Source organism: Saccopteryx leptura, chromosome 11, assembly GCF_036850995.1.
Source record: "Saccopteryx leptura isolate mSacLep1 chromosome 11, mSacLep1_pri_phased_curated, whole genome shotgun sequence".
Lineage (NCBI taxonomy): Eukaryota > Metazoa > Chordata > Mammalia > Chiroptera > Emballonuridae > Saccopteryx > Saccopteryx leptura.
Genome location: NC_089513.1, coordinates 36,760,593 through 36,773,081, shown reverse-complemented (window position 1 = coordinate 36,773,081; position 12,489 = coordinate 36,760,593).

Genomic DNA, 12,489 nt, shown 5'->3' with positions numbered 1-12,489 from the left:
AACTCTCAGCAAAGTGGGAATACAGGGTACATACCTCAATGTGATAAAGGCCATCTATGACAAACTCACTGCCAACAAAACAACACCATAATTGATGGGCAAAAATTAAAACAATCCTCTTAAGATCAGGAACAAAGCAGGGGTGCCCTCTTTCACCACTCTTATTCAACATAGTACTGGAAGTCATAGCTACAGCAATCAGACAAAAAGAGGAAATAAGCCCTGGCCAGTTGGCTCAGTGGTAGAGCATCGGCCTGGCATGCAGAAGTCCTGGGTTCGATTCCCGGCCAGGGCACACAGGAGAAGCACCCATCTGCTTCTTCACCCCTCCCACTCTCCTTCCTCTCTGTCTCTCTCTCTTCCCCTCCCGCAGCAAGGCTCCATTGGAGCAAAGATGGCCTGGGCGCTGGGGATGGCTCCTTGGCCTCTGCCCCAGGTGCTAGAGTGGCTCTGGTCACGGCAGAGCGACACCCCGGAGGGGCAGAGCATTGCCTCCTGGTGGGCAGAGCATTGCCCCTGGTGGGCGTGCCGGCTGGATCCTGGTTGGGTGCATGTGGGAGTCTGTCTGACTGTCTCTCCCCGTTTCCAGCTTCAGAAAAGTACAAAAAAAAAAAAAAAAAAAAAAGAAGAGGAAATAAAAGGCATCCAAATTGGAAAAGAAAAAGTAAAACTATCATTATTTGCAGATGATATAATACTGTATTTAGAAAACCCTAAAGTCTCATTCAAAAAACTACTTGACCTGATAAATGAATTCAGCAAATTGGTAGAGTATAAAATTAATACACAGAAATCAGAGGCATTTTTATACACCAACAATGAATTATCATAAAAAGAAATTAAGGAAACAATCCCCTTCACTATTGCAACAAAAAATAAAGTACCTAGGAGTAAATTTAACCAAGGAGGATAAAATCCTGTATTCGGAAAATTATAAAACATTGATAAAAAAAATCAAGAAAGATTCAAACAAGTGGAAGGATATACCGTGTTCATATTTAGGAAGAATAAACATCATTAAAATGTCTATATTACCCAAAGAAATTTATAAATTCAATGCAATACCAATAAAAATACCTATGATATACTTCAAAGATATAGAACACATATTCCAAAAATTTATATAGAACCAAAAAACCCACAAAACCACAAATAGCCTCAGCAATCTTGAAAAAGAAGAATAAAGTAGGAGGTATCACACTTCCAGATATCAAGTTATACTGTAAGGTCATTGTACTCAAAACAGCTTGGTATTGGCATGAGAACAGGCATATGGATCAATGGAACAGAACAGAGAACCCAGAAATAAAGCCATACCTTTATGGACAATTGATATTTGACAAAGGAGGTAAGAGCATACAATGGAGTAAAGACAGCTTCTTTAACAAATGGTATTGGGAAAATTGGACAGCTACCTACAAAAAAATGAAACTAGACCACCAACTTACACCATTCAAAAAAATAAACTCAGAATTGATAAAAGACTTAAATGTAAGTCGTAAAACCATAAGCATCTTAGAAGAAAACATAGGCAGTAAGCTCTCTGACATCTCTCGCGGCAATATTTTTGCTGATTTATCTCCACAGGTAAGGGAAATAAAAGACAGGATAAACAAATAGGACTATATCAAACTAAAAAGCTTTTGCACAGCTAAAGACAATAAGAACAGAATAAAAAGACAAACTACACAATGGGAGAACATATTTGACAATACATCTGATAGGGGTTAAATACCCAAAATTTATAAAGAACTTGTAAAACTCAACACCAGGAAGACAAACCATCCAATAAGAAAAAAATGGGCAAAAGAAATGAATAAACACTTCTCCAAAGAGGACATACAGATGGCCAATAGGCATATAAAAAAAATGCTCAACATCACTAATCATTAGAGAAATGCAAATTAAAATCACAATGAGAGATCACTTCATACCAGTCAGAAAGGTACTCATCAACAAAACAACACAGAATAAGTGCTGGCGAGGATGTGGAGAAAAGGGAACCCTACTGCACTGCTGGTGGGAATGCAGCCTGGTGCAGCCTCTGTGGAAAACAGTATGAAGATTCCTCAAAAAATTAAAAATCAAACTGCCTTTTGACCCAGCCATCCCACTTTTAGGAATATATCCCAAGAACACCATAGCACTGTTACAAAAGGAGAAATGCACCCCCATGTTTATGGCAGCATTGTTCACAATAGCAAAGATCTGGAAACAGCCCAAGTGTCTGTCAGTGGATGAGTGTGTTAAAAAGCAGTGGTACATATATACAATGGAATACTACAAGGCCATAAAAAAGAAGGAAATCTTACCTTTGGCAACAACATGGATGGACCTGGAAACTATTATGTTAAGTGAAATAAGCCAGGTAGAGAAAGAAAAATATCATATGACTTTACTCATTTGAGGAATCCAAGGAACAATGAGAACTGAGAAACGAAATTGAGACAGAGGAGGGATCAAAGGGACCAGAGGAAAAGAGGACAGAGGGAATGGGGATGATAGGATGGGTAAAACCTGAAGGGAAGGGGAGAGGGTGCTATGGGGAGGGGGTAAGGGAGATGTTGAAGAGAATAATGGGGAGGGGGAATGCGTTCGGGGTCGACAGTAGAATCTATGTAAACACAATCAATTAAATGAAAAAAAAAATAGAGGCTGCCTCTAGGACAGCCAATAGAGACTGGATTAAATGTAACATGAAACAAAGTAGCAAAAATAAATCTAAAGTCTCAAATAGTTTTCCTGGATTTGTGGGAAAATTGAAAGCTGGAATACTCTCTCTTGGACAGTGAGGACATTATAATCTTGTAACAAATGTGGCTGAAATGTTATTGGTGTCACCTAAACTGAAAGAGTACTCCTAGAAAGTTGAGGATATAGTGTGGAACATCAGAGTGCTGAAGACCAAAATGTTCTAAATGTTCCCCTCAGTCTTTCTGACAAGAGGCCCTGATCTCCCTTTTCTTAGAGCATTTACTTTAGAAAATTTATAACTTAAAATTCTTTCTCTATCCCTTTGAAATGTATATAAATCTTCTCCCAGACTCTTGCCGGTTTTGCAACCCAGGAAATGTCTTTCCCCAAGACCTGGAGACCATTTCTTTGAAATGTAAACATTGAAGTAGATAATACCCTCTACTCTACTTTGTTGGGCAGGTCAGAAGCCCAACTTGGAAGGAAGTCAATTAGCAAACAGAGATGGCCTAATCATAAACACATTGGCATTATCAGAAAAAACTGAATGGATGCCATATATCTTATTGATCAACTGCCCCATGATGTACTCCATGATTTTTCTACTAACATGACCCAGCATTTAAAAACCCTCTACCTTCTGTTTCAGTGGAGCTAAGTGTCTGGACTTGGTCTGTGCTTTCTCCACTATTGTTGGCAATAATAATATTGGGATAAAGCCAACTTCTGTTTACTCATCTTTTAAAGTCTAATATTTTCTTTAAAATTATTCATTAACTTTAACAGGATACGAGAAGCATACTTAAGAGAAATGTATTTAAAAAAAGAGTGAGAAAATACCCAATAATTTTCAACGAAGCTTTCTGTTTTTCATTACTTACTATAATGCAGTACTAGCTTATGTACCTGTCCTAGAGATCATTAAAGAATTAATCAATTTCTTTAGAACTCCAATTTTGGAGAAAGGAAGTGAATATATTTATGACCCCACAAACTTCAGAAAAGTTTAGTCCTTATCCTGTCATACCCCACTAGGCAACACATCTGAATTGTAAGCCTGACCTTCAAAGAAACACATTTTTTTAAGAAAATATAATTTTATTTTATAATTTTTTGTAGATTTGTATAGGTTTGTTCAATTCAACCTAAGTTTTAAATGTCATCATTTAAGTAGTGGCTCTGAAAATTAAATTTAGTAATGCAGATAAAGAACTTAACACAGTGCTCGGCATCTTAAAGATGATGAGGCCTTTCAGCAAGTGAACTCTCGTCTATGAAACTTGGTTTCTTCATCTGTGAACAGGGAATAGTAATAATATCAATTCCACTAGGTAATTGTAAAACTAAAAGAGATAGTGTCTATAAAGAGCTTAGCATATTGATAGCATATTCTAAGGTTTATTGTTTTGTTGCATTGCTATTATCAATATGTACCCAGGATCAAAATAGGACCAAGTCCATTATATCTATTTAGACTTAGAGATTGCTACTTTAAGCCTCCTTCTTGTAGGAAGCAGCTGTATTGCTGGTTGGTTCTCCTAAACCTATCCACTAGTGGCATTAATACTTTCCACATCCTTCATATAGACCTGAGGTTCTAACAGTGTGGTAGGCAGATAGGCAAGAGTAGAGCAAGGACAATTGCCAGGTAAAAAACGGTATCATAGTGAAAAGCCCTGGGTGCCTAGCAATGGGCAAAATTGGGAAAACAAGGACCTTTTCCCCAGGGTTATATTTCCTCCCCTAACATATCACTATCATGTGGTTTAAAATCCCCTGACCTCTCATATCACTGGTTGTATGGTTTGGACTCTCCCCTGGCCTATTCTCCCCTGTCATATTCTTAGTCATGTGGTTTTAGACCCCCTTTGAGAAGGAACAAGAGAAAAGACAATAGCCTCATATGACTCCCATACAAGCCCTTGCATGATCACTGAGTTTCTAGCCCACAGTAGATAATCAGGAGCAAAGCCTCGGGTCTGCTAATCATAGAGACTGAGTTTTGGTCAAACTGGAGATGACATTTAAACCTCAGTTGTGTTTCAGCCACAGGCCCAAAAAGCAGCAAAACAAAAAGGGGCAGCACCATGGCTGACAAAAGTACCAGATGAAATGACTAATGACCCCCACCCCTCAGTGCTGACCAATCAGTGGTAACCATAACGCTGAAAAGACACACTTGGAAAGTTGATAACTATTCTATTGAGATTCTCCCTTGAGAGGTCCCCTAGAATTCCCACCTTTAAAAACAGGTAAAACCCCTTGAGATAAAGGAAGCCAGCCACATTCCTTCTGGAACATGCCCACACCTTTCTACCTTCTTTCTCAGCATGTATCTATGAGCTTTGCCCCTTAAGCTCTAAGGTTACTAGAGAGACTTGCAACCAGAGAGAAGTGGGTAGTGGTGGGTAGTCTCAGGCTAACCCCCTGAACCTGTCTCGAAGACCCCCTTCTCTCTGACTTTTCAGTGACCTAACAGAAGCCTTGTCTTGGCTCACTTCTGTGATTGGGACTTTTACTTCTCAGTGAGTCTACAAAGTCTCACATAGCTCACTTGTTTCTATAACATTTCTAGATGGCAAATGCAGCACTCCCTAGAATCTTTTCTGTTGCTTCTTCTGTCCTAAGCCCTTCCTTTGTTTTGCTGTCCCCATCTTTAATAAACATACTTTCACAAGCACCAGGACTCATGTTGCAAAATCTTTCCTGCACAAAGTGAAGAGCCCACACACTACAGGCTGGCCAGAGGCAGACTCGCTCTGGGCCCAATCCCTTTCTAGTGACAGTAGAGTTCAACCTACAATCTTTTCCATTCACAACTTAATCAAATGGAATCCCAAAGTGTGAGGCTTACTGTGATGAACAAGACCTAGGCTTTTGAAGCATCATTTTTTAAAAAATTTTATTTATTCATTTTTAGAGAGGAGATAGAGAAGGAGACAGAGAGACAGAGAGAGAGAAGGGGGGGAGAAGGGGGAAGCATCAACTCCCATATGTGCCTTGACCAGGCAAGCCCAGGGTTTCGAACTGGCGACCTCAGCATTTCCAGGTCGACGCTTTATCCACTGCACCACCACAGGTCAGGCGACCTAGGCTTTTGAAACTCCATACTGTGCAATCTGTTTGCTCAACAGCTCCTTTTAGGAGCCTACCAAGATAAAGCAAATTTAATCCTCCCAACAGCTTTCTTCAAACCCTCCTGCATCCAGGCTCTTGACTAATTCATGCAAATGACTAAAGGGCCTTTCATCAGGACTCCTTCAAACTGCTTCCTCTTAGAGGACAGGCACATTCAATTATTTGTTAGTTCTTCCAGTTTGTCAAGACCTCACCCATGCATACACATGAAATCTAATTGAGAGAAATAGCTTGATTTTTTTTTTACCATTGCCTTTATATCCTTGATGAAGTTTCGCCAGTCCCATGCAAATTTTCTTCTGAGTATTTGTTTGATCCTGTGAATTCTCATATATGCTTAGCAATGGATTTATTTCACGTAGCATCATGCTGTCTAGGTGAGGGTGGCAGGCCCTTTTGAGTACTATAAGGTTTCCCCAGGTGCCACCCCAATGACAGCGTCCCTATGGTTAAGTGGTTTCAGCCACTTAAAGTCCTCAAACATCAGCATGGGTAAGTTAGGGGGCCAGAGGGGGAGAGTAACACATTTGGTTTGCACTTTTTCTATATTTTATTAATGATCTCCCATGGTAGTACTTCTTTTGTTCCCACAGTGCTGTCTTGGGCCAATAACTCAATAATACCAAAAACGATCTGCTTGAAATGTCTTTTCTTCTCAGAAAACTGTGTTCAGTATTTATGGATATTCTTTAATCTTGTAGAATGAATTTTCCTCAGGGACTCTTCATTTCTAATGTAGCTAGAGCACGGGCAGCAACCCAGGATGTAGGTCCCTTCCGTTTTGCCAGACATACCCAAGCACATCTGATTTTCACTCAGGGTTCCATATAGAGCCCCACACAAATTCAAACAAAATTATAAAATTTTTATGCATCACATTATAAAATTTTCTTTCATTACCTTACTTCTTGTCAATTTGCATTATCTAAACCAGATTTTACCATTTACACAATTGTCTTCTTTTCTTATTTATCAGTTTCTTACATTCTCTACTTAACCAATAAAACTACTTTAAAAATTCTTCTATACTTTTTTTATTGTGTGTTACAGAGACAGAGACAGAGAGAGGGACAAATAGGGACAGACAGACAGGAAGATAGAGAGATGAGAAACATCAATTTCTTCTTACAGCTCCTTAGTTGTTCATTGATTGCTTTCTCATACATGCCTTGATCAGGAGGCTACAGCAGAGCAAGTGACCCTTTGCTCAAGCCAGTGACTGCACTCAAGCCAGCGACCATGGGGTCATGTCTATGATCCCACGCTCAAGCCAGCAACCCTGTGCTCAAGCTGGTAAGCACGTGCTCAAGCCAGATGAGCCTGCGCTCAAGCCGGCAACCTCAAGGTTTCCAACCTGGGTCTTCTGAGTCTCAGTCTGATGCTCTATTCATTGCGTTGCTGCCTGGTCAGGCTAAAAATTCTTCTATACTTTGAATTCAACCCAGACACAAATATGCTAATATTTGCACTCATGTTTGTGCTAGGAATACTATGCTAAAAAATAAAAATGGAGCCCTGGCCAGTTGGCTCAGCGGTAGAGCCTCGGCCTGGCGTGAGGAGGACCCAGGTTCGATTCCCAGCCAGGGCACATAGGAGAAGCGCCCATTTGCTTCTCCACCCCCTCCTCCTTCCTCTCTGTCTCTCTCTTCCCCTCCATTGGAGCAAAGATGACCCGGGCGCTGGGGATGGCTCCTTGGCCTCTGCCCCAGGTGCTAGAGTGGCTCTGGTCGCGGCAGAGCGACCCCCCGGAGGGGCAGAGCATCGCCCCCTGGTGGGCAGAGTGTTGCCCCTGGTGGGCGTGCCGGGTGGATCCCGGTCGGGCGCATGCAGGAGTCTGTCTGACTGTCTCTCCCGTTTCCAGTTTCAGAAAAATACAAAAAATAAATAAAATGGACTCCTAAAAAATGGAAAAAAATTGATAAAACTTTTTAAGATACTTTTTGCTTTGTTCTTTATGAGATAGAAGCTATGCAGGAACTTAAATGTATTTGCTGTTGGCAAATAACTTTTTAAATTTAATGATACTAATACCAAACCCAGGTTTGGCTGCCCGCTACTTGAAAGCCATAATCAAGAGACAGAGCTGGTGGAAGGAAGATTGGTTTATTCAAGAGAAGGTGGAGGGCTCACATCACAAAGATTCTCTTAACACTTAAACGCAGGCATGGGTTTTTTAACAAGGGAGAAGGAAGGGGGAAAAAATGGAAGAAAGGAATAAAAAGCAGGGGGTTGAACATTCTCCATAGAGGGGACTACTGCAAGTCAACGTAGTCCGTTCAGAAAACTGGTTGAAAGTCAGCATATATTTTGGAGTCAGAATGTCTGAAGGTCAGAGTCTGTTTCTTTTGAAGTTAATTCCTAAAATTCTTAAACAAACAGGCTGTTTATCTGCAGTCACATACTAGTTAATAGGTCATTATTTACAGAAAAAATATTAAAAGAACGGTGGGGTATGCTACAATACTGTCTTTTGATTAGAGTATTCTTCATGTAAATTATATAAAAAGTGGCTCTGCTCCCAGATTTTATATCTGTGTTAGCTACTTCGAGAAAAACATTGGCCAAAGATAGAATTTATAGATTTCAAAAATAGCTTTACATAAACACATCTTAAAATTATGCTTTGTTGCCCCCTGTTTCAGACAACGCCGGGCACATCCAGAGCAGGTGTTCTAATTTGCTTGGTGTATCTCAGCATATGCCCAAATGCTAAAAAGAATACACTATAGAATAGTGTAGTCCTCTTTTTCATTAGAAAGCTACAATTGTCAGCATCTTTTCTATACGTTTAGAAAAGAAATTGGTATTTTACATGATATTTTCAAGTATCACAGAGAAAAATGTTTTAAGAAATAATTAAAATATCTCTAAATACAATTTATTGCTTCGTTTCTCTGCCAGGTAAAAATCAAGTTATTGGATTATTGTTCTAATTAAAGAAAAATCTTAAAGAATGATATCTTTTAGTAATTCTAATCAAATATATTTTGTCACCAAGGAGATATCATGTTTTCAACTTGTTTTTCACGCCAGATGTCCATTTAGGCCCAGTTCCAATTTTATTTTTTTATTTTATTTTTTTCCAGTTCCAATTTTAAATATATCTCAAAGACATCAATGGATACCAATTCATCTGATTCCATGCACAAAGGTTAACATCTATGTAGTAAAGTATTTTTTTAAAAAATCTAATAAATACAACTGAATAAAAATAGTGAAAATGATATGAATTAAAAGAACTATAGCAATTAAGGGAAGTAAAATCCTGTTATCTTATCCTCAATGCTAAGTTAGCAAAGCATGAAATTCTAGGTCTTGGTTGGATTTTGAAAATATATTAAACTCAGTAACATACCCTGAGCTCAATTCAGGCCTACTTTTGCCTTATGGTGTATGGTATACATTGTACCATCACATAATATCATTTAATGTTCATAGTAACCTGTGGAAGTAGATATTATAATTACCTAGCAGGTTGGTACATGGCAAGCTTGGAACATACCTGCAATCACCAGTTTCATCTTTTGCATTTCTTCTATTGTATAATACAGGTGAGAATTTATTCAGCTCCAATGACCAAATCTCAATTACCTGGAATTATTTTACACCATCTGTTATAATAAAGCTGTACAAATTTAAGCATGAGGGAAAGGTTAACTCATCCTAAGAAGTATTTGTGACCTGTCCAGGTGGCGGCGCAGTGGATAGAGCGTTGGACTGGGATGCGGAGGACCCAGGTTCAAGACCCCGAGGTCACCAGCTTGAGCGTGGGCTCATCTGGCTTGAGCAAAAAGCTCACCAGCTGAGACCCAAGGTCGCTGGCTCGAGCAAGGGGTTACTCAGTCTGCTGAAGGCCTGCGGTCAAGGCATATATGAGAAAACAAAGCAATCTGAACAACTAAGGTGTCTCAACGAAAAACTGATGACTGATGCTTCTCATCTCTCTCTGTTCCTGTCTATCTGTCTCTGTGTCCCTGTAAAAAAAAAAAAGTATTTATGATAGCTTAACTATTGAAATAACACTTGGAATCATTGAAGAATGCATAAAATATTATCAAATGGAGCAGGAGTATAATTAAATTTGGGACTGAAAACTTGGCCCAACTCTATATACCTCTTGCTTCATTCTATCTTGTTTGCTTATAGTGCTTTAAAAATGTATAAGAAAAAAAATAAACGTGTATTTAGAAAATTCTTCCTTTAATATCTATATTGTATTATTTAACTATTATTTTCGATCATAAAGAATTCTAAGACTCTCTTTCACTAAGTCAGTAGTTTCTAGCCTTTTATAGTCTACGGCACATTTATGATTTTATGGGGATTTTTCTTAATGCCTACAGGAATGTGGTTCCTATTATATATATATATATATATATATATATATATATATATATATATATATACACACACACACACACACACACACACACACACACACACACACACACATACACACACACAGTATATAATCTGTAGGCTGGGAATGGTAGAAGGTGAAATCCCTAGACAAAATTTTTAAAAAATTCTGACATTAGCCCTTATTCCCTACTCTACTATTATTACTTTGGACAATGCTTATGTAAGGACAAATACAAATTAAAAATAAGTGACTAAGTCATATTATTGTTTCATTCTTAATTTTTTGAGGATCCTTCAAAGTGTTTTAAATAATGGCCACACAAATTTGTATTCCCATCAACAGTGTATGAGGGTTCCCTTTTCTCCAAACTTGTTATTTACTATCTTTTTCATAGTAGCCATTCTAACAGTTGTGAGGTGATATCTCACTGTGGTTTTGGTTTACATTTCCCTGATAATTTTTTCTGAACATTTTTTCATGTGCCCTTTGGACATCTGTATGTCTTCTTTGGGAAAAATGTTTATTTGTATCTTATGCTAATTTTTAATTGGATTTTTTAACATTGGTGAGTCATATATTCTTTATATATTTTGGATATTAACCCCTTTAACTGTAAGTTCTTATTCTGTCTCTTTGAAAATATGTAAATCTTTTTAAAAGCTAAATGAGTCTTTTGCCAGTTCTTAAGGACCCAAGAATGCCTCTTTAAAAAGCCTATGAACCAACTCATTGATGTAAACCTCAAGAAAAATAGCAGCACCCTCAACTCCGTTTCTTTGAAAGGATAGTAGCCTAATTTCTTCCCACTTTTAACAGAAGTAAAAATACTGATCTCAGTCTGCAGGGATTCATGACATACAAATACAAATAGAATTATATAAAACATTGTATGTTAAATTCTAAAAGATGAAATCAAGAAGAACTTCAGTAATTTCAGAAGCCTTTGTGGAGGAAGTAAGACCTCCACAAGAAGAAGCATCATAAATATCAGAAGGCATAGTAATGATGACAAAATGGGAAAGCATAAGTCAGTATGCTCAGAGCATAGTTTCCCATAGAAAAGTAATAGCTGTTGTAAGAACTGAGTTGGGATTCTGCATAATATGCTAAGAAATTTAATATATGTAGATATGGGAAATTTTTAAATTTTCTTAACTATGGAATGAATATAGAAAATAATCAGTTGATATGAATTACCAGGTGATACTTTATGAATCTGATACTTTATAAAAAAATGTAAGTCTGATACTTTATAATAACGATGAATGCTCAAAACTTATGTATTTTTTTCTACTCCTAGATACTCTAGGAGGGTGTTGGAGCTGTGTACTTCACCTGTTTGTATGATGTCACTGACTGAATGGGCTAGGTCAAAGTCTAGCTTTTGTGATATTAGACTCATTATGATGACAGACCCTATTTGGGGCTTGAGCCACAGGCCAAAAGCACAGGTGTCCCAAGGACGTTACATCTCTTTAGGAATTCAGTAGGAGCCACAATGACTCCTGAGCTGCAGTGCAAGGCCCCACATCTACAACACAGTAATTGTGTATTTCAACACTAAGAAAGCAAGTATCTCAGAGTAAATATCTTGGTGAAAAAAGAAATTTTTTTGGAAATAGAAGCAAAATAAGTGAAAAATCTAAAGAGATTAGAGAAGGAAACAAAATGTCCCAAAACATGAATAAGAATGTTAGGGATTTGGAGGTGTTTGATGGCACATGTGCAAAAGTACTTATAATGGAGACCAATTTTGTTTGATATGACCATGGTGAACTGAAGGATAAATAAATATTGTTCATGTAGAAATTGTCATAGAAAGGAAAATCTCTCTTGCCAGACATGTATTCCCATGCTACTCTGAAATAATTATCAGAGATCTGTTGAAGAAATCTTTCTGATCTTCTAGCCCTATAGTGGAAAAAATGCTTAAGAAATCTCTAAAAGGTAATGCTTTTATCTCAATGATGAAAACTATGCATTTATCATTTCACCATTTTGTGCTCAACAAAGAACTTTAGATTAGTTAGTGCAGAGAGCCTCACTCACCTCAAGTCTTGGCACAGAATCTAGAATTACCTGTGTCACACAGCGGTTTTCTTTCTTCTTTCCTTTTCTTTTTTCTAAATCAAGTGAGAGGCGGGAGGCAGACAGATAGGCTTCCATAAGCACCCTGGCCAGGATTTACCCGGCAAGCCTCCTACGGGGCATGCTCTGCCCATTTGGGGCTACTCCTCCATTGTTCAGCAACCAAACTATTAAGTCAAGGCCATGGAGCCATCCTCAGCACCCAG